The sequence below is a fragment of the Nylanderia fulva genome, unplaced genomic scaffold (genome assembly GCF_048542155.1).
Source record: "Nylanderia fulva isolate GAGA-0341 unplaced genomic scaffold, ASM4854215v1 Scaffold822, whole genome shotgun sequence".
NCBI classification, from domain to species: Eukaryota; Metazoa; Arthropoda; class Insecta; order Hymenoptera; family Formicidae; genus Nylanderia; species Nylanderia fulva.
In genome coordinates, this window is record NW_028190942.1 from 1 (window position 1) to 22424 (window position 22424).

General features: G+C 46.5%; 1 non-coding gene and 2 pseudogenes across 1 annotated transcript; all 3 read right to left on the bottom strand.

Moving 5' to 3' along the window:
• Positions 1-17276: 17276 nt before the first annotated feature.
• Positions 17277-19608, bottom strand: LOC146719890 (large subunit ribosomal RNA; annotated as a pseudogene).
• Positions 19609-20676: 1068 nt separating this feature from the next.
• LOC146719891 (5.8S ribosomal RNA) lies at positions 20677-20831 on the bottom strand. Its single transcript, XR_014926323.1, has one exon. It is a non-coding gene; the product is annotated as a 5.8S ribosomal RNA (ribosomal RNA).
• An 811-nt stretch (positions 20832-21642) lies between these two features.
• LOC146719892 (small subunit ribosomal RNA) lies at positions 21643-22363 on the bottom strand (annotated as a pseudogene; the record flags this gene model as incomplete).
• Between the last annotated feature and the right edge of the window lie 61 nt (positions 22364-22424).

Consider the following 22424-nt stretch of genomic DNA (forward strand, 5'->3'; position numbering starts at 1 on the left):
GGACTATTTTTGATGAAAATTTTTTTAACCTTTTCCCCCGTATAATAATAAAATTATTAGCGCAATTTTTTTGATTTCACTCTTTTTGATGCAAAATTTTAATTTTTTTAGTATTATAACAAAAAAAAATATAATATAAATATAATTTTTGAGAAAAAAATATTTTTGAAAATGGTTAAATAAAAAAAATTATTTGTTTTAAACTTAAATTTTTTTTAATTAAATTGTAATGTTAATAGGTTTTTTTTTTACCAGTTTAATTTTTTTTTTTAACCAAAAAAGGGGATTTCTTGGAGCCCCCTTGACCTATTAGTTTGTTAGCGATGGGGTTTATTATGGGTCTTATAAGTTATTATCCCCCCCCTACCCAAAAATGTCAACAGTGACACACAATAAGCTCACAATAAGTCCAAAAGGGGACAAAAAAATGTATGTCACTGGATGTCATTGTGGATTATTGGGAAATAACAGTGATATCATTAAACACAATTGAAGTGATTCATTTTAAAAATGTCACATTGAATAACTTTTTTTTTTTTTTTTTTTTTTTTTTTTTTAAAAAAAAAAAAAAAAAAAAAAAAAAAAAAAAAAAAAAAAAACATCAAAAAGCACATTTATATAAAAGTAAACAAAGTAAAAATAATGAAAAAAACGCAAAAAAAATGTCCCAGTGACACAAAAATGTTGTGGGTTGAAATCAAAAAAATTAAAAATTAAAAATAAAGTTATTTTTTGATATATTTAATAAATAATTTTTATTTATTTTTTTTATATTATCTGCTAAATAAATATATAGGGGCCAAAAAAAAACACGAACCACTTCAAAAATCTCTTAAAAATTAAACAAAAAAGGGGTTACTACTTTTGACCTCCTTTTAACAAACAACTTATTTTAAATATTTTTTTTAAAAAGGGGCGTTCGCGAATGACTGCAAAGTCACTTTTCAAGATTGACTGATTTTTTCTAAAAAAAAAGAATCAACCGTCACCGTTAATGACGCTACTAAAAGTAACCAACTTTCAATTTTTTTAAGCCCAAAGGGGACGGTAGGCGCGTACCGTTGCCAAAAGCCCTTCAGCCCTAACGCAGTCGTTGGTGTACCAGCACGTGTTTTTAAATCTAAATCAATATTATGATGAAAATAATATTAACTTTCTGAATGAAAATAATGCCTGTATGATACAAAATTACACGGATGCAAATAAGCTGCAAGCTATAGTCGATAACAATTATGAAAATCTGTGTTTAAATGATAACGAAACTTTTATACATGACATAAGTAAATGGGCTATTGAAGAAAAGATATCACTCAAATCACTCCGTCACCTTTTACAGATGTTGCAAACACACACTAATTATACTTTGCCTAAAGATCCACGTACATTATTGCAAACTCCTAAATCAACTGAAATTATACAAATTGAAAACGGAGATTACTGCCACTTAGGTCTCGAAAAAGCTCTTCTAAAAATTATTGAAGAACGTAAAAGATTGAATTTTGCTCTTGATAACATTCAATTATTTATAAATATTGATGGTTTACCTATATATAAGTCTTCCACAAAGAGTTTATGGCCAATATTATGTGCAGATAATATTATAAACAATGTATATGTCATTGCCTTATATTATGGTGAAGGAAAACCAAAAAATGCAAATGAGTTTTTAAAAATGTTTGTAGGTGATGCTATTGCTTTTATAAATAATGGGATTGATTATGAGGGACAGATCATAAAAGTCGAAATTAAAGCAATAATTTGTGACGCTCCTGCTAAATCATTTATTTTAAATGTAAAAGGACACACTGGATATAATAGTTGCACTAAATGCATTATTGAAGGTGATAATATAGAAGGACATATATGTTTTCCATACACATCTAATATGATGTTACGTAATGATAAAGAATTTTTTACTGGATCTTATAATCTTGATTATCAAACTGGTGACACAATTTTAAAAAATATACCAAATCTAGGCTTAGTTACAAATGTGCCACTAGATTATATGCACCTGGTATGTTTGGGTGTTATGCGTAAACTTATTATGTTATGGCTTTCAGAACCACTTAAGATAAGATTATCAAATTCAGACAAAGAACAAATTTCTAAGAAACTAATAAAGTTACGCAATTATATTCCTTCTGATTTTGCTCGAAAACCAAGATCATTAAAGTATATCAAACATTGGAAAGCCACAGAATATCGGCAATTTTTATTATATACAGGTCCTATTATATTGAAAGGAATACTACAAGAAAATGTATATTTAAATTTTCTAACATTACATGTAGCAATCACAATTCTTGCACATCCTACTTTAACATATCAAACTTCTATTATAGAATATGCAGAAAATTTATTAAAACATTTTGTAAAATCATTTCAAGTTATCTACGGTTCTAAATATATTTCACATAATATTCATAATTTATTACATCTTGCTGCAGACGTAAAACAATTTGGTGCTCTGGATAAATTTAGTGCATTTAAATTTGAGAATTATATGTCTACGTTAAAGAAATTAATTCGTAAAACTAACCAACCATTACAGCAATTAACAAGAAGATTTGCAGAAATTGAGACAATACATAATAATGAAACATTCAAAATATATTCAAATTCATACGATATGGAAAAATGTTTTACACGCTCTCATTGTGATGGTCCTATTACGAAAGATTTCATTTCTGTACAACAATATAAAATTTTTTGCAATAATCAATATTATATTAACTGTGATGATCCAAAAAATAATTGCATTTCTTTTGAAAATGGACAAATAATGTCAATTTTAAATTTCATTAAATCTAATGACAATAAAATGTATGCTATTGGCAAAGTACTTGTGTTAGTGGAAGATTTATATACACAGCCTATTTCGTCATTAACTTTAAATATTGGTATCATGTCTGAATATTCTCATCTTCAGACATGGGAGTTTGATAAAATTAGAGCAAAAATGTTGAAAATGCCTTATAAAAAAAATTATATTATATTTCCGATGTTACACACAACTGAATAATACATGTTTAATATTAATTTGCATTTGTAATTAAATAATTAAACGTAATTATAATACTCTAATATAAATTGCAAATATTATTATTATTATTATTATTATTATTATCGTCACATTTTTATCATATTATTTACATCATAGATTATTTATAATTTCAATGCTGATCAATTTTTATTTACAGTTATTATGGCGTATAATATTGTGGAGTTCGAAGATGGTTTACAAATTGTTCCTTCTGAATGGTTAACTGAAAATAATAAGGAATGTAAATGGCCATCATATACAAGTCAAATTAAGATAAATAAAGCAATTATGAAAAGAATATTTCCTTCTGATGATTGGCAATTATATAAAATAATCCGTATTTTTGGTAGCAGCGGTTAGTAATATAAAAAATGTATTTTATTTTTTTATCAAAAATTATATAAATTAAAATTATAATATATATGTATTAAAAGTATATATTAAAATTTAAATTTTAAGTGATATTTGATTATAAAATATATAAAAACAAAAATCTAATTTTTAATATTCAAAAATTTTATACGTTTTAGATACATATGATAAAGCTATAGACAAACTTAAATTAGCTGAACAATGATCCGATATAGATGGTGATGATGGAAATAACCTCAAAAAATCGAGATATCAACGAGCAAAAAAAAATACAGGTTCATCTCCTGATAATTCTGATACAAGCGACACAAGCATCAATAAATTAAAAACTCGCAATGATTTAGAGTTAGATAATTTTCCTAATACACCAAAAGCTTTAACAATAAATAAGAGCAAAATCTGTGAAATAAAGACACCATTAATACAAGGTGATAAGAAAATGAATCGAGTAAAAAAAATTTCAAGTTCTTCTGATAATTCAGATAGAACTGACACAAGCAATGATTTAGATGAAGCTTCTAATATATCAAACGATTTAAATAAAAGCAAAATGACTTATGAAATAAAAAAACCACTGATAAAAAATTATAAGAAAATAACTAAGCCTCCGATACAAATAAGTAATGAAAAAATAATTAATATTCAGTCTAAAAAGTCTGCAGTTACATATAGTAAATCTATAAGTTCACAAGAACATCGAACAGCAAATAAAGATGACCTTGTTCCACAAAATTCAGATACAATATCTACATCCGATACTTGTAATGCTGAGATTGATGTAGGTAAAAATATATCTGTTATTAATTTTAAATTTTTGTAAAAACTTACCTATATATATATATATATATTATTAAAGTTTTAACTTTTTTTATTTATATCACTGTAAACATATATTTAAAATGGTATATAATTCGTAATATTTATATAATCTGACAATGAGTAGATATACAATAATATGTGTCAATTATTTTTGCAGATTTTCATAATTTAATTATCAGGAAACTAAATGCAGTATTGTTAAATCTTACAACAATTGATGAACGTTTAATAAAGTTGGATAATCACATAAGAAAAAATGAGGAAACGGATTTAAAAAAAAATGAACATTATGATTTCGATTTGCCAGCAGATACCGTAGAAAATTACAGAGAATTGATAATCAATTAAAAAACAAATGTGTTGCTACAGAAATGGTATATACAAAATATTATCATTTTATACTTACGATTAGAAACATTTTATTGAAATGTCTTATAAAAAGCAATATTTTGGACATATTTATTTATTTATATAATGTTAAATAATTTTAAAGAAGTTAAAAGAAAAGTAATGTTAACTTTTTTTATAAGAGAAAAACAAATGTTTATTATTTTGATATTTTTAGATCATAAACTAATATTAATTAAATTATTTTATATTTTTAGACAAGACAATTGAGCTTTTTAGGAGGTAAGGATCATCATGATGTGATTTCGTACATGATGAAACATATTTTAACAAATAAATTAGCAATGGAATATAGTTGGGCTGGTGCAAAATTGAAAAATGCCTTTAAAAATCTTCGCATTACTATATGTATCATAAGTAAGTATATAAATATTTAATCACAGAAATGTTTTTATTGACATATTTTTGACACTTTATATATAGCATTCTATGCATGGTTATATTGGATGATGCTATTAGAACTCTAATATCATTATTCAATAATATGTAATCATAGGAATATAAAATAATTTTGAATAGTATATATACATATATACATATATATATATATATATATATAAAATTAAGTCGCTTTAAATTTTTATATAATCTATAACCACACATATCTGTTTAAACTTGTTGTTAGATGCTGCGCGAACTTCAAGAACCAATTTAACAAATAAGGAAGTTGAGGATATAATTGCAAGATGGCTAATTTTAGCCAAGCAGAGATTTGACCGAGATTTGTAAGTTATATATAATATACCTCAATTTAACTATTTTATCATCTTATCTCAAACTTTTTATTTTTATAAGAAACTGATTTTAAAGAGGGTGAACACATGCACTATCTGTTCATTATTGCGTGTATTAGTTTTTTTAAATTAAATACAACATTTAAGAACTTATTGTTATTTTTGTATAGAATATTTATTGCAGAATTGACTTATTGCACCTATGTATAACAATCACATATTTCTTTTTAGGAAAAAGAAAGAACAAAAGAAGAGATGCGAAAATGAGGAGATCTAAACAAGAAAAGGACAGGTTATTAAATAGAATAATTTTAATATATAATAAATAAAATATTTGAACGTTTATTATTACGTTTATTGCACAGTTTATTATTATTACGTTTATTTATAGATTTTATAGAGTTTATTTTTGCATATGTACTTTTTTTACTTTGAATGTATTAATTTCATACACAGTAATTATATATATATTTTATTATTTAAATGGTTACAGTATTAAATACATATGCATAGTTGTAAGTGCAATAAAGTAATTATTAAATATTATTTTTTAAATATAGTATAAAACGAGAAAAGTTATAATAATATATACAGTTGAATATTAAAGTAATTTAAAGTTCTAAGCATTTTAGTACTTTTATGCGTAGCTGTAGCATAAAAAATTAACAATCACTATGTTTATTTTATTAATGCCTATATATTAAAAAGTTATGCACATTTAAGTTTTCTAACAATTGTATCAATTTTTTTTCATAATTTTGATAAAATGATAACTAGAATTTAAAAAAAATTACTTTAAAAATGATTTATTATAAGTATTAATTATATATGTTAGTGATATAGTTATTAAATATGATTAAATAATGTGATTTAACGTGAATGTGTATTAAATGATAGTTATACACCCACACACACGTACATATATAATAATATGGCTTATATTTTTTGGAACGTATATATGTATTATTTAAAAAATAAAAATGTAATTAAATAAATTACATTTATAATCTTTGAGACAAGCATATGACTACTGGCAGGATCAACCAGGGAGCTTCGTGTTCGGTTACTCGCAAGGGAGTAACTCGCGAGCGAGCCCGAAGACTCGTCGCTAGCTCTTTTTCGCGCGCGCGCGCGTTCGATGCCGAAACACCGACGCGCGCGCGACTCGCTCGTATGTGCCATTTTATTTGCCGCCGGTCTTGCTCAGCCGGTCGGCGACACTCTGCTGTGTTTAACGCTATTATGTAAAGCGTACGAGAGAACGACGGAGGCGAGAGTAAACCCCCGACGCCGCCGCCTCTTTTCTTCTTCCTCCTCCTCTCCGTTCAAAAATCCACAAGATCAAAATACTCGTGTTCTTATTCTCCCAAATGTTATGATGCGCGGTCTCGAGAGACCGCGCGATTCACCCTGACGCTAGATCGACGATGGCGATGCTTAGACGTCGAGGACTGTTCTGTCTGGTTCGTACGCGTTTAACCGCACACGACCAGCAATAAGATTTCGCTACGGCGTACAAAGCGAGCGGGAAGAAGCAACTCTTCCCGCAAACTCGTATCCGTGGAGTAGATGCTCGGTAAGCGCGACGATTCCGCTGCTGCGTACGAAACGAGAGGGAACCGCGCGGCCAACACACTAGAGGCGTGCGCGCCACATAAGAGCCATTCGGTCTTGCGACACCGACTCGTGGCAATGCTGTGCTCGTAATAAATAAGTGTGCGTTAATTTTGCGCGCGTTCGGCGACGAACGAGAAGAGCCGCACCGTAATCCCCGGCGAAGAGGAATACGAGACGACGCGAGAGTCGAAAGTACGTTCTCGCGAGACACGCAACCTCCAAGCATGAGAAGACTTGGCGGCGGCGCGTTCTGCGACGATCGTATATTATTTTATATATTCGTGGTTTCCAAAATCAAACATTTTATATATAAATGTTCTCTCCGTGTCAGAGTCGCGACTCGACAAAATCCGTTCTCGACCCGTTCGGGCGATTCTTCGTTTGTCAACGTCGAGAGCGCGACACGTACAATATTAATCTCTCCTACCTCTTATAGTACTCAACCGACCGGCCAAGCGGTCGGCGACGGTACGGAGAGCGGTCGAAACACGCCGGAGTGGCGAGAGACTCGAGAAAGTACGTTTACGACTCGTCCGGACTCGCTCGACTCGTTCGACGCGCCGAGCGCGACGTATCTCTTATAGTACCCAACCGGCCGGCCAGGCGGTCGTCGACGCACGGTCCTACGCACGGCCGTATGCGAGCGCGAGCGCCGAAAGGCGCGTTCAATCGAGACATTGTCGCGGAGAGCGAACGATTGAAAAGTCCTATTGTACGATAAAATATTATCACGATAGCCGTATGGCGAATGTCAAACAACGATAATTAGCATTAATTAAGAAGGAAACAAACGAAATGCCGGGACAATAAGGTATAAGCACCGACGGTACCTCCGGGCCGGGCGGCACCTCCGGGCCGGGCGGCACCTCCGGGCCGGGCGGCACCTCCGGGTCGGGCGGCACCTCCGGGCCGGGCGACACCTCCGGGAACAACGGCCGACCGGCGGCACCTCCGGGCCGGGCGGCACCTCCGGGCCGGGCGACACCTCCGGGAACCACGGCCGACCGGCGACACCTCCGGACCGGGCGACACCTCCGGGAACCACGGCCGACCGGCGACACCTCCGGGACGAGCGGCACCTCCGGACGACCGAATGATCTCTCGAAGTCAGACGACCGCCGGCGGTACCTCCGGAACACTTAACGACGATTTACGGCGCCGCAACGAGGAGAGCTACGTAAAAACGTTTCGGACGAAAGTTACTTACTATTCGGCGCTCGCTCGACATGAGGGCGCTGTCCGATTACTAACTCGAAACGTGTCTATCAAACCCACGTGTCGGAGACATATATTTCGAATTATTACGGATGATACGCAACACGCAAGCTGCGGTGACCGCGATTACGGTACGGAACACTCGCCCGATGCGAAATCACGCGCGCGGCAACCGAGACGGCTCGTTACGGGCGTGATTATACGTGCGGCACCACATAACGGCCGGCGTCAACTTAGGGGACGGACGGCACCTCCGGGACGGGCGACACCTCCGGACGACCGAATGATTTCACCAAGTCCGTCGCCCGCCGGCGGTACCTCCGGGGCACTTGACGGCGAGTAGCGCCGCTACGAGGAGATAATGCTACGATACGGAAATACGTTTCGGACAAAGGTTTCGTACTTTTCGACGCTCCACACGACCGCGCGACACGATTATTAAGATATCTGCTAATTCCCGGTTACCACTCGTCGGATGCACAATTTTCGAGATTCTACGACCGATACGTGGACGAATGCAGGCAGGATGCCGATAAGCAAAGCCAGAGTGATTGCACGAATAAACTTTCCGATGCGTCCTCATTTAATTAATCTCATTTAACTCGCTCGTTAGCGGTACAAGCGAGAACTCGGGAACAGGCGCAAGTTCGCTCGCGGCGCGTTGCTCTCGCCGGCGAGCGAGAAAATTTTCCAGGCCCGATAGCGGCGTGTTGCCTTGATTAGCGGGCGACACCTCCGGCGGCACGCGCCGCCCGTAACCCAAGTACGATCGCGGCGTGTTGCTTTCGTTGGCGGGCGACACCTCCGGCCGCACAAGCCGCTTTTTCCAAGTTCGCTCGCGGCGTGTTGCTTTCGCCGGGCGAGCGACAAATTCTTCCAAGTCCGTTCGCGGCGTGTTGCTTTCGCCGGGCGAGCGAGAAATTCATCCAAGTCCGTTCGCGGCGTGTTGCTTTCGCCGGGCGAGCGAGAAATTCTTCCAAGTCCGTTCGCGGCGTGTTGCTTTCGCCGGGCGAGCGACAAATTCTTCCAAGTTCGCTCGCGGCGTGTTGCTTTCGCCGGGCGAGCGAGAAATTCTTCCAAGTCCGTTCGCGGCGTGTTGCTTTCGCCGGGCGAGCGACAAATTCTTCCAAGTCCGATCGCGGCGTGTTGCTTTTGTTGGCGGGCGACACCTCCGGCCGCACAAGCCGCTTTTTCCAAGTTCGCTCGCGGCGTGTTGCTTTCGCCGGGCGAGCGACAAATTCTTCCAAGTTCGCTCGCGGCGTGTTGCTTTTGCCGGGCGAGCGAGAAATTCTTCCAAGTCCGTTCGCGGCGTGTTGCTTTCGCCGGGCGAGCGAGAAATTCTTCCAAGTCCGTTCGCGGCGTGTTGCTTTCGCCGGGCGAGCGAGAAATTCATCCAAGTCCGTTCGCGGCGTGTTGCTTTCGCCGGGCGAGCGAGAAATTCTTCCAAGTCCGTTCGCGGCGTGTTAGCTTTCGCCGGGCGAGCGAGAAATTCATCCAAGACCGTTCGCGGCGTGTTGCTTTCGCCGGGCGAGCGACAAATTCTTCCAAGTTCGCTCGCGGCGTGTTGCTTTCGCCGAGCGAGCGAGAAATTCTTCCAAGTCCGTTCGCGGCGTGTTGCTTTCGCCGGGCGAGCGAGAAATTCATCCAAGTCCTTTCGGGGCGTGTTGCTTTCGCCGGGCGAGCGACAAATTCTTCCAAGTCCGTTCGCGGCGTGTTGCTTTCGTTGGCGGGCGACACCTCCGGCGGCACGCGCCGCCCGTACCACAAGTCCGATCGCGGCGTGTTGCTTTCGTTGGCGGGCGACACCTCCGGCCGCACAAACCGCTTTTTCCAAGTTCGCTCGCGGCGTGTTGCTTTCGCCGGGCGAGCGACAAATTCTTCCAAGTCCGTTCGCGGCGTGTTGCTTTCGCCGGGCGAGCGAGAAATTCATCCCTGTCCGTTCGCGGCGTGTTGCTTTTGCCGGGCGAGCGAGAAATTCATCCAAGTCCGTTCGCGGCGTGTTGCTTTCTCCGGGCGAGCGAGAAATTCTTCCAAGTCCGTCCGCGGCGTGTTGCTTTCGCCGGGCGAGCAAAAATTCTTCCAAGTCCGTTCGCGGCGTGTTGCTTTCGCCGGGCGAGCGAGAAATTCATCCAAGTTCGCTCGCGGCGTGTTGCTTTCGCCGTGCGAGCGAGAAATTCTTCCAAGTCCGTTCGCGGCGTGTTGCTTTCGCCGGGCGAGCGAGAAATTCTTCCAAATCCGTTCGCGGCGTGTTGCTTTCGCCGGGCGAGCGAGAAATTCATCTAAGTCCGTTCGCGGCGTGTTGCTTTCGCCGGGCGAGCGACAAATTCTTCCAAGTTCGCTCGCGGCGTGTTGCTTTCGCCGGGCGAGCGAGAAATTCTTCCAAGTCCGTTCGCGGCGTGTTGCTTTCGCCGGGCGAGCGAGAAATTCATCCAAGTCCGTTCGCGGCGTGTTGCTTTCGCCGGGCGAGCGACAAATTCTTCCAAGTCCGATCGCGGCGTGTTGCTTTCGTTGGCGGGCGACACCTCCGGCCGCACAAGCCGCTTTTTCCAAGTTCGCTCGCGGCGTGTTGCTTTCGCCGGGCGAGCGACAAATTCTTCCAAGTTCGCTCGCGGCGTGTTGCTTTTGCCGGGCGAGCGAGAAATTCTTCCAAGTCCGTTCGCGGCGTGTTGCTTTCGCCGGGCGAGCGAGAAATTCTTCCAAGTCCGTTCGCGGCGTGTTGCTTTCGCCGGGCGAGCGAGAAATTCATCCAAGTCCGTTCGCGGCGTGTTGCTTTCGCCGGGCGAGCGAGAAATTCTTCCAAGTCCGTTCGCGGCGTGTTGCTTTCGCCGGGCGAGCGAGAAATTCATCCAAGACCGTTCGCGGCGTGTTGCTTTCGCCGGGCGAGCGACAAATTCTTCCAAGTTCGCTCGCGGCGTGTTGCTTTCGCCGGGCGAGCGAGAAATTCTTCCAAGTCCGTTCGCGGCGTGTTGCTTTCGCCGGGCGAGCGAGAAATTCATCCAAGTCCTTTCGGGGCGTGTTGCTTTCGCCGGGCGAGCGACAAATTCTTCCAAGTCCGTTCGCGGCGTGTTGCTTTCGTTGGCGGGCGACACCTCCGGCCGCACAAACCGCTTTTTCCAAGTTCGCTCGCGGCGTGTTGCTTTCGCCGGGCGAGCGACAAATTCTTCCAAGTCCGTTCGCGGCGTGTTGCTTTCGCCGGGCGAGCGAGAAATTCATCCAAGTCCGTTCGCGGCGTGTTGCTTTCGCCGGGCGAGCGAGAAATTCTTCCAAGTCCGTTCGCGGCGTGTTGCTTTCGCCGGGCGAGCAAAAATTCTTCCAAGTCCGTTCGCGGCGTGTTGCTTTCGCCGGGCGAGCGAGAAATTCATCCAAGTCCGTTCGCGGCGTGTTGCTTTCGCCGGGCGAGCGACAAATTCTTCCAAGTTCGCTCGCGGCGTGTTGCTTTCGCCGGGCGAGCGAGAAATTCTTCCAAGTTCGCTCGCGGCGTGTTGCTTTCGCCGGGCGAGCGAGAAATTCTTCCAAGTTCGTTCGCGGCGTGTTGCTTTCGCCGGGCGAGCGAGAAATTCATCCAAGTCCGTTCGCGGCGTGTTGCTTTCGCCGGGCGAGCGAGAAATTCTTCCAAGTCCGTTCGCGGCGTGTTGCTTTCGCCGGGCGAGCGAGAAATTCATCCAAGTCCGTTCGCGGCGTGTTGCTTTCGTTGGCGGGCGACACCTCCGGCGGCACGCGCCGCCCGTACCAAAATTCCGATCGCGGCGTGTTGCTTTCGTTGGCGGGCGACACCTCCGGCCGCACAAGCCACTTTTTCCAAGTTCGCTCGCGGCGTGTTGCTTTCGCCGGGCGAGCGAGAAATTCATCCAAGTCCGTTCGCGGCGTGTTGCTTTCGCCGGGCGAGCGAGAAATTCTTCCAAGTCCGTTCGCGGCGTGTTGCTTTCGCCGGGCGAGCGAGAAATTCATCCAAGCCTGTTCGCGGCCACATTTCTATCGTTCACGTTTTCTTTCGCTTCATATCTATAGTTATTCCATTCTACGTCCAAGTTTCTTTTCATTTTATTACTCACTCCTTGTTGGATAATTTCCAAGTCTAAAGGCATTATTCCGCTTATTACTTGCATGGCGCTAGTCGACGTCGTTCTACATGCTTTCGTGAGCACTATGAGCAGCGCTCGCTGAGCCGCCAAAATGTGTCTTTTGACTAATACATGTGACACCTTGTCAAACCAGAACGCAGCCGCATACGTAGTAATTGGGGTTGCTACTGCCTTGTATAGTATTCTCAGGTCATGTTTTTTGAGCCCCCACTCGTTCCTTGCGACTCTTCTGATTTGCATCATAAATTTGACTAGTTTGTCTCTTAGGTATCTTGCGTGTGCTATGAAGCTTAATTTGCTGTCAATTAAGACACCAAGGTATCTTACTTCGGAAGCATATTTTATGTTTTGCCGCTCGATTTTTAGCCTGGGCATCCTTTCTTTGTCAAATTTGCCCTTCATCATAAGTGCCGTAGTTTTTGTCGCCGATACTTTCAATTTATGTATCACACACCATTCATTGATAGTTTTTAAGACACGTGCGCCAGTTCTTTCCAGTTCTTGCCTCGAGTTCCCTCGTATTAAAGTCGCTAGGTCATCCGCGTACGCTATTGTCTCTGTATCGCTTATCGTTGTAAGCTCTTGCAGTAACGCATCCATGCAGAAATTCCACATTGCTGGGCCTATGATTGACCCTTGCGGGCAACCCTTCTGCATATATTTATGGGCCTCCTTGAAATTAGATTTTACCACTACTTTTCTTTTACTAAAGTACTTGTCGATAATTCTGATTAAAGTGCTACTACATTTTGCCATGATCAGCCTTTTCTTAATAGCGGGCCACCAAAGGTTATCAAAGGCCCCTTCGATGTCCACAAAGAGGGCCACTACGTATCTCTTGTCAGTGTTCAGACCGTTTCTGAAGGCAATTAGAGCGTCCTCTGTGGAGCACCCTGGTTTAAAGCCAAACTGATTCTTGCACTCCAGGCCCGTCTCCTTGTAACATCTAGTGATTCTACCAATCAAAATTCTCTCAAAGATCTTCGCAAACACTGGTAAGAGTGCAATAGGTCTGTATGAGTTTAATAAGCTTCTGTCCTTCTTGCTATCCTTTAATATTATGCGCAGTGAAGCTATCCTCCATTCCTCGGGAAATGTTTTTTCTCTTAGGCAAATATTTAGCACTTGTCTTATGACTTCCTTGTTGCTTGCCCATACAGCCTTTAGCATCTCTCCTTTTACGCCATCGGCTCCTGGGGCCTTATTCTTCTTGATCCTCTTGATGGCAACCGCCACTTCCTCCTCCGTGATTTCCTGTTCCATATTACTATTACGATATCTTTTATTTTGTGATTTTATTTCTGCGTGTACTTTACCTTCTCCGCCTACATCGTCTGGCGGTACGCATTTATCTAGAAGAGCACTTATCGTCTCCGCCCAGTTATTTGTTTCCTTTCCCGAGGGCAGGGTTAGGGTGCAGAAATAGTTCGGCTTCTTTATCTTATCGCGAACTATTTTGTAAACGATACTCCAGGGATCTTTATTTCCGGCCTTAGTTACAAAGCTTCTCCATGCAGCCGTTTTCTCCTTCTTGATTAGCGAGACATATTTATTTCTGGTTCTTCTGTAGAGTTCCCCATATTCGTTCACGTTTCCTAGATTTAACCTCTTTGCTCTTAGGAGTTGCTTTTTGGCTTTGTTCGCGTGTGATCTAAGTATTTTTAGCTCTTCCGTCCACCACGGAACCGTTTGGTTAGCCAATTTCCTTCTCGGAATAGATCTATCGCATATTTTAAGTAACGTTTAGAGCCGCGCTGCCTCGCTGGCTCTACTGCTCTCCAATTTGTTCAGAAAATCTTTGTTAAATTGTGCCTGAATCAATTCATCGAAGGTGTCCCAATTTGCTTTTTTCAGATTATAGCCATTTTGCATGCTCCACTCCGTCCTCCTTAGGGTCTTGTCCCCAATCTCCAAGGCAATAATATTATGGTCACTTGTGGTGCACGCTGTGTCCACCTTCCAGTTTCTTAGTTTACTGGCCAGACCTTCGCTGACGAGTGTAACGTCTATATTCGACTGTTCCCTTTCCGTCGAATACGTATTAGGGTTATTTGGCTTATTCATTATGCAGAGGTTGTGCGACAGGATGAATTCTTCCAGCTCCGTCCCTCTCTTGTCTGTGGTGTTGGAGAACCACCAGTCCGACCTGGCATTTGCGTCCATGGTTACTATAATATTGCACCCAGAGAGTTTTTGTAGGATATTGTCTAGGTCATCTAAGAACGGTTTTATTTCTAAAGAGAATATGTTAATAATGTAAAGCTGTTCCTGTCCCGCGCAAGCCTGGAAGCACATGATATGTTCGTTTTTCATACTTGTGTTTTGGAAGACGTCCATTTTTCCTTCTCTTACCACCGCGGCGACCCATGCGTCTTTTTTGTCAGGTTGAATGATCCTTAAGCCCGGCGCAGAATATCCTCTTACTCTCCCCTTATAAGAGTAAGGTTCCTGTATACAGAGTATGTCAAAGTTTTGTTCGTTAAATATTAGTTCCAGGTTTACTGCTGCTGCTCGCGATCTTTGCGCATTTATATGGGCTATCTTTATTCCCATGTACGCCGGTCTGAAGACCCCACTTGGTGGCAGCGAATAGGAGAACATCATCAACATAAGCGATGCTGTTTATACGATGCTCTCCCAGCTGGTATCCGACGTCGGCAGGTATCGATCTCATGATCTCATCCACCACCAGGCAAAATAGCACCGGTGACAGTGGATCCCCCTGCCTGACGCCTCTGCCCGCTTGAGAGCTCTGACCTGACACCGCGCACTTCAAACACCGTGCTGCTGTTCGCATAAATGCGCCCGATATAATCGATAAGGCCGTGAGGCAAGCCCAAGCCAGCCAAGGAATTAGTGATCGCCCCATGGCTGACACTATCAAAGGCCTTCGCGAAGTCCAGCGAAGCAACGTGTAGTTCTCGACGACGAGACCTGGCGTCCATTAGCAAGGACGCAAGGACGGCGACATTTTCGCCGCACCCATCGTCGAAACAGCGCTGCCGAAGATCTACAAGCTTGGACTCGCGAAGCCTCTGGGCCAAGATTTTATGCAGATGCCTCACAGCCACGGAGGTAATGGAGATTGGACGGAAATCGCCCGGAAGAGCACACTCGCCCCTCTTGGGTATGAACACCGTCCGACTCACCAGCATGGATACTGGGAATCCTCCGCAATGCAGCACGATGTTGAAGAGGAGAGCTTTGATGGACGCTGGCATCGCTCTCCATAAGCGTACGCTAATTCCAATCCGGGAGCCGAGTTGAGGGGCAAGTTGATGGCTGCCACCTCCTCGCAGGAGATCGGTGCCCACGTGCCACCCAGCTCACGCTTTGATGGAACTCGCGGAGCCGGAGCGACAGGCACGGAAGCCTGCGCAACAAACGGGCCCCAATGCGCAGACATACGCTGCACATCCGGAACCACGCCTGCATGGTAGGCCCCATCCAAGATCTCCTTGGACACACGCGACATGTTCGAGCGGAAGAGGCGCTGCACGCGCGCATACTCCGCCCGTCGTCGCGCTTTCTTGCCCGGATTGGCAGCAAAGCGACGCATAGGCGGTCGCAAACGAGAAACAGTCGGAGGAAATACGCCAGTGATCCACGGGCCGACGGCATCAACACTCCGCTGGCCATCCAGCACTCCTAACCCAATCTGAGTCAGGACGCGAGAACTCCATCCCTGGATGGCTTCCACGACTGGGACTAATGCTCGAATAGCGCCGGCAAATGTGCCATACGCATCGCCCCAGCCGGGAGAAGATGGTGAAAGCGGAGGCGAGCCTGGTGACCCACGCGGAGAGATGGCTGACGCTTGAGGGGAGGCCGAAGGACTGGATCCACCAGCGGAAAGAAAAAAACTATCTCCCGACGTGGCGGACAGATCCTCCAGAGCGGCGGCAACAAGGCGTCGGTACCCACCGTTTTTCCGCATACCCTTGATAGCATCAAGGGAGCGGTTCGGAACAACGGTGAGCAGATGTTGGTTGATAAACCGAACGCCTCGATAAACCGCCAAGGCCTCTTCCCTCGCCATCATGCGCTGTTCTTCAGCGCTCCACTGGCGCTTCACCCTCTCGACGTTAATTTCCTCGTTGTATATGGCCTCGTGCGCCCGACGGCGATGAAGACCGAGTCCGTTCTTGGTGCTGAACGCGCGATTGCAATGAGGGCACGGGTACGGCAAGGCATGCGGGGTATTAGGGGCAGGGACAGCCGAGGGCGGTTGTCGACGACGAGCCGCAGCGGGAGGCTGTCGCGAAGGACCAGGGCTGGGTTCAGGAGAGGAGGACGAATGCACGACAGGACCGGCGGCCCGAGGCTGCCGCCAGGGAGAATATCCTTTTTCCTTTGAAGTGCCTGTCGTATGTCGGCTCGAGGGGCTGGCAACCCCACGAACCCAAGCGAGGCGCAAGCGCCCCGCCAAGCCAGAGCCCCGTTGGCCGCCGGTCGAAATTTTCGCCAGCGTTGCCCGACTCTCACCACGAGGAGGTGGGGATGGCACATGGATCCGCCGGTCGCCCGGACGGAGTCCTTAAGAGAGTCATAGTTACTCCCGCCGTTTACCCGCGCTTGCTTGAATTTCTTCACGTTGACATTCAGAGCACTGGGCAGAAATCACATTGCGTCAACACCCGCGAGGGCCATCGCAATGCTTTGTTTTAATTAGACAGTCGGATTCCCCTAGTCCGTGCCAGTTCTGAGCTGAGCGTTGAATGGCGGCCGAAGAGGACGACCACGACGGCTCGCGCCGCCACGGAAGCCTCGCAGCAAGGAAGATCCGCGGGAGGCCAAGGCACGGGACCGAGCTCGGATCCCGGGACCGGCGCGAGAACGCCGACCGTTCACCTCGCCCAGGCCCGGCACGTCAGCCAGACCCGCTTCCCGACCAAGCCCGACACGCCCCGCTCCTCAGAGCCAATCCTTATTCCGAAGTTACGGATCCAATTTGCCGACTTCCCTTACCTACATTATTCTATCGACTAGAGGCTCTTTACCTTAGAGACCTGCTGCGGATATGGGTACGAACCGGCGCGACACCTCCACGTGGCCCTCTCCTGGATTTTCAAGGTCCGAGGGGAAGATCCGGACACCGCCGCAACTGCGGTGCTCTTCGCGTTCCAAACCCTATCTCCCTGCTAGAGGTTTCCAGGGAACTCGAACGCTTATACAGAAAAGAAAACTCTTCCCGGATCTCCCGACGGCGTCTCCAGGTCATTTTGGGTTACCCCGACGAACACTCTTACGAGGGCCCGAATTGTATGCGGTTCCGCTGCCGGGTTCCGGAATAGGAACCGGATTCCCTTTCGCCCGACGGGCGTGTGTCTTTCGTATAATATTTATTATTATTTCTCGACACTCGAGTATATTGTACGCCGTCATTGACATAGGATTTCTCCTAGGGCTTAGGATCGACTGACTCGTGTGCAACGGCTGTTCACACGAAACCCTTCTCCACGTCAGTCCTCCAGGGCCTCGCTGGAGTATTTGCTACTACCACCAAGATCTGCACCGACGGCGGCTCCAGGCAGGCTCGCGCCCAGACCCTTCTGCGCTCACCGTCGCGACCCTCCTACTCGTCAGGACTTCGTGACGACGCGAGAGAAGACTAACGCCCGCTCCCGGTTGCCGCCCCACTTGCCGCTGACGGCAGAGTATAGGCTCGACGCTTCAGCGCCATCCATTTTCAGGGCTAGTTGCTTCGGCAGGTGAGTTGTTACACACTCCTTAGCGGATTCCGACTTCCATGGCCACCGTCCTGCTGTCTTAAGCAACCAACGCCTTTCATGGTGTCCCATGAGCGTCGAGTTGGGCGCCTTAACTCTGCGTTTGGTTCATCCTACAGCGCCAGTTCTGCTTACCAAAAATGGCCCACTTAGCACTCTGATCCGAAGATGCTCGTGGCTTCATAATTCAAGAAAGCCAGAGATCTCACCCATTTAAAGTTTGAGAATAGGTTGAGGTCGTTTCGGCCCCAAGGCCTCTAATCATTCGCTTTACCAGATGAGACACGCGCGCGTTCCGTGCGGAACGGCCGAGGGCCAGCTATCCTGAGGGAAACTTCGGAGGGAACCAGCTACTAGATGGTTCGATTAGTCTTTCGCCCCTATACCCAGTTCCGACGATCGATTTGCACGTCAGAATCGCTACGGACCTCCATCAGGGTTTCCCCTGACTTCGTCCTGACCAGGCATAGTTCACCATCTTTCGGGTCCCAACGTGTACGCTCTGGGTGCGCCTCTTCTCGCGATGAGAACGAGACGCCCCGGGAGTGCGAGGCCGCATCGCGACGCGGCCCATCCTCCCTAGGTCGACGACCAGGGCCGACCTTCACTTTCATTACGCCTTTAGGTCTCGCGACAAGTCCCAATGACTCGCGTACATGTTAGACTCCTTGGTCCGTGTTTCAAGACGGGTCCTAAGAGTACCCAAAGCAGTAGCGTCGCCGACCGGTATCGGTCTCCCGCAAGACCGCGGGAGACGTTCGCAGGCCTGTCGAAGGTGTACCGTACTGTAACCAACAGCGGGCCAGGACCGGGGACGGCGCGAAGTCCGTAACCTCCGAGTACCGTGGCGCGCGCTTGCGACGGTCTCGACGCACCGTGAATAGTGCGGCCTGATACCTTGCGCGTACCGCCGAGCAACCGGCCGGGCGACCGAGGGTTTGTCGCGTGCCGTTTTACCGGCGACGCGACAGACACCGCACCCGAACCGTAGACCGACACCCAGCGGGTCGCGACGTTCTACTTGGGGAGAAGTACACGACGACGAGCGCCGGACATCGGCGCACGGTAGCGTGCCCGCGCGCGAGCCGCAAGGACTCCGCGGGACATCGCCGACCGACGCGAAGCCAGCGCCGCTGACGATGAATCTCCCCGTTCGATCTTTTGGGTTTCTTAGGTTTACCCCTGAACGGTTTCACGTACTCTTGAACTCTCTCTTCAAAGTTCTTTTCAACTTTCCCTCACGGTACTTGTTTGCTATCGGTCTCGTGGTCGTATTTAGCCTTAGATGGAGTTTACCACCCACTTAGAGCTGCATTCTCAAGCAACCCGACTCTAAGGAGAGATCCTCCTGAGGCGCTCACCGGTCGCTACGGGCCTGGCACCCTCTACGGGTAAGTGGCCCCATTCAAGATGGACTTGGACGCGACGCGGCACCTCGGGATAAGCGGATCCTCCCAAACACCACATTTCCCTGCGGAGGAACCGCGGGATTCGGTGCTGGGCTCTTTCCTGTTCGCTCGCCGCTACTAAGGAAATCCTGGTTAGTTTCTTTTCCTCCGCTTAATAATATGCTTAAATTCAGCGGATAATCTCGCCTGCTCTGAGGTCGTCGCATAGTGAGTTTTCGTAGCCGTTTGCCTCCTCCGCGTCGCTCATCGTCGTCTCTCCTCTATAATATATATTATAAGAGGGAGAGAGAGAGAGAGAGCGTCGAACGAGAGAGCAGCAGCGGCAGCACACGAAATACGCGAGAAGGCAAATTGCCGGGGCGCTAACCGCACACACACTCGTTGGTGGTAATGGAGACGATATATCGCGGGGTTCGAGATTCTCGGCTTTCCCTTCTCTTTTATATACGAAATTCGGGCGGAATCGATTCGACGAGTACACGACGCGGCGCGCCGGTCCCCTTTTTTCGCTTTACGAAAATTTCGTGGACTCGGACACGCGGTCGGCTCGCGATTCAAAACCCTTCTCCGTAAAGAGGTAAAGGATTACGAATGCTCTCTCCGCCGGACGACACGACGACGCGCCGTATATTTCTCCGTAATACCGTTATGTGTGCGGGCAAGGGCGCCTCGGCATAAGACGCGCGAGCGCTATCGCACCGAGAGACGCGGCACAGAGTGCGAGAGCAGTCCGGTCAGTCTGTGTGATGTACGGAGAGGAGAGACGGTGAGACAAGCGCTACCTACTTTCGGGAGACAACGACGCACGCGCCGCTCTAGGGAAAGCGGTGCCATTCACCGTTCTGACCCTTTTTTTGGCCGTTTGTTGCTCCCTTCGCGCGCGCTCTTACTCTCATCCCATTTCTCCTCGGCTCTCGCGTACACACACGACTTGGATACACAAACACGCTCCCCCTCTTAATTCGCGCAGCATTCTCTGGGCGCGCGTTCGCCAACGTTTTACACGCTTGTGCGCTTCTCCTCCTCATTATTATTATTTCGGTGTGTCATTTCAGACGACGCCAGGATTTGCACCGCGGCCGGTCGGCGCGGCACAGACACCTCGGGCGGGCGAACGTCCAACGATCGCTCGTACGCCCATTGTAAGCGTTGCACAGGGCACAGGCGACGCGCGCGCCATTCTCTGGTCGCCCGCGTCGTGGCCGTGCGCGCTTTTCGGACGCAAGCAGTTTAGGGGTACTAAAACGACCCTTAGCCAGGCGTGGTCCGGGAATTGAATCCGTGGACCGCAATGTGCGTTCGAAATGTCGATGTTCATGTGTCCTGCAGTTCACAAGTTGACGCGCAATTAGCTGCGTTCTTCATCGACCTACGAGCCAAGTGATCTACCGTTCAGGGTAATCGTTCGAAATTTTTGCGTTCGCGAAGAAACGCGCTTCTCGTTCAACCATCGTGGTCTCTTCTCTCGGACGAGAGAGAGAGAATAATCGTGGTGGCTCTTCGATCAGCCTGTCCGCGCGCGTCCGAGGACGCGCGCGGACCGCCGCCTCCCGCCAGGGAAGGCTACGGCACAAAGATAGAGTTGTGTGTTTCTCGTTCGGAGCGTCTCTCCCGCAACGGGAGAGCCGGGGCGGAAGCTCTTTGAAGAAACCGTCGGACCGACACAGTTGACAGATTGGTCGAAATATCATCGATCCCTTCTCTGTGTTATATATATATTATAATAATATATGGGGGTCCTCTCGCTCGGCACTCGCGGTCGCACACCGTGTGTTCTCGGCACGCTGACCGCTGCCCCGCGACAACGGGTAGGTCGCGCGTCGACGAACGTCGTGGGTGCTGCACACACGCGTGCGCGGGCATAGGTTACCACCGGTTCGCGCTCAACGCCGAATCGACGCTCTGTGTGTGTGTGGCCGGAGAATGGCACACACACGAGCGTGATCGCGAAGCGTCTTGCTCCGAATCGTCGTCGAACACCGCCGGGCGCGCTGCTCTGCTTGCCGACTACTTTCGGTCAGAGAGGCGCGACGGCGTCCGTCGTTATATCAAAACACAACAACAAATTCCGTCAAATCCGTTATTTTCTTTTTCTCTGAGAGAGAGCGCCTTTTCAGCGCGTCCATTCAGTCGCCGACTGCTGCGAGCGCGCGTCTCTCCCAAAAGAGAGGACTCTCGACGCAGAGCAGGACCTCCGGAACGTTAATGATCCTTCCGCAGGTTCACCTACGGAAACCTTGTTACGACTTTTACTTCCTCTAAATGATCAAGTTTGGTCATCTTCCCGGCAACATCGGCAATGCCGAGACATTGCCGCGCACCAGTCCGAAGACCTCACTAAATCATTCAATCGGTAGTAGCGACGGGCGGTGTGTACAAAGGGCAGGGACGTAATCAACGCGAGCTTATGACTCGCGCTTACTGGGAATTCCTCGTTCATGGGGAACAATTGCAAGCCCCAATCCCTAGCACGAAGGAGGTTCAGCGGGTTACCCGGGCCTTTCGGCCAGGGAACACACGCTGATTCCTTCAGTGTAGCGCGCGTGCGGCCCAGAACATCTAAGGGCATCACAGACCTGTTATTGCTCAATCTCGTGCGGCGCCTGTCCCTCTAAGAAGATTTGTTTGTACGTTGGTAGTAAAAACCCGCCAGCCGAAGCCGGGGGCCTTCGCGATACCATAAGGTACGCCTATTTAGCAGGCTAGAGTCTCGTTCGTTATCGGAATTAACCAGACAAATCGCTCCACCAACTAAGAACGGCCATGCACCACCACCCACCGAATCAAAAAAGAGCTATCAATCTGTCAATCCTTCCGGTGTCTGGGCCTGGTGAGGTTTCCCGTGTTGAGTCAAATTAAGCCGCAGGCTCCACTCCTGGTGGTGCCCTTCCGTCAATTCCTTTAAGTTTCAGCTTTGCAACCATACTTCCCCCGGAACCCAAAAGCTTTGGTTTCCCGGAAGCTGCCCGCCGAGTCGTCGGAGGAACTTCGGC